The sequence below is a fragment of the Octopus bimaculoides genome, chromosome 12 (assembly GCF_001194135.2).
Source record: "Octopus bimaculoides isolate UCB-OBI-ISO-001 chromosome 12, ASM119413v2, whole genome shotgun sequence".
Lineage (NCBI taxonomy): Eukaryota > Metazoa > Mollusca > Cephalopoda > Octopoda > Octopodidae > Octopus > Octopus bimaculoides.
The window spans coordinates 44,169,933-44,170,608 of record NC_068992.1 but is presented as its reverse complement, the minus strand read 5'-3'; the positions used below and the strand labels follow the sequence as shown (position 1 = coordinate 44,170,608).

The window sequence follows — 676 nt, the reverse complement described above, 5'->3', positions numbered from 1 at the left end:
CGTCACGACTAATTAACCAGTTTATAATAATAGTTTAGCTATAAATACAGAATATTTAGGAATCATGAAAGCACGTTGAAAATCTAAGCTGAAGACCCTGTAATGGTTATTGACAATATTCTCTCTCTCTTTCTCTCTCTCTTTCTCTCTCTCTCTTTCTCTCTCTCTCTCTCTCTTTCCCTCTCTCGCTTTTTTTCTCTCTCTCTCTCTCTCTCGCTCTCACGCCCAATCTCCTTTCCTCTTCGACATAAACAATACAAGAGGCTGGGAAATGTTGACTGTGCCAAATGATTGTCCGTGAGAACATATCTTACACACCTTATCTACATATCACGGAATAAAAATATCTTTGGCCTGTATAAAAATAGACTATTTTACACCCGCAAGCACGCACCCACAGGCACACACACACATATACATACACATACTCACACATATACACATACGAATATATCAAGTAGGTATTAAAAGCGTTTTTACTTGAATAAAGTTTTCAATAGTAAATAATTAAATATTTCTTTTAAAACATTTAAAAGAGAAAATTTTTGAATGTATATTATATATATATAATAAATACACACACATATATATATGCACGTATGTATATGAATGTGTGTGTATGTACATATACGTGTACATACACATTTACAGAATATGTTGTGTGCATAATATATAT

The 676-nt window shown here is 32.7% G+C and overlaps 1 protein-coding gene across 1 annotated transcript in view; it reads right to left on the bottom strand.

Annotated features, from left to right (window-relative positions):
* LOC106870936 (thrombospondin type-1 domain-containing protein 4) overlaps positions 1 to 676 on the bottom strand; it is a 130,006-nt gene that overhangs the window by 129,032 nt on the left and 298 nt on the right. The window lies entirely within an intron of this gene.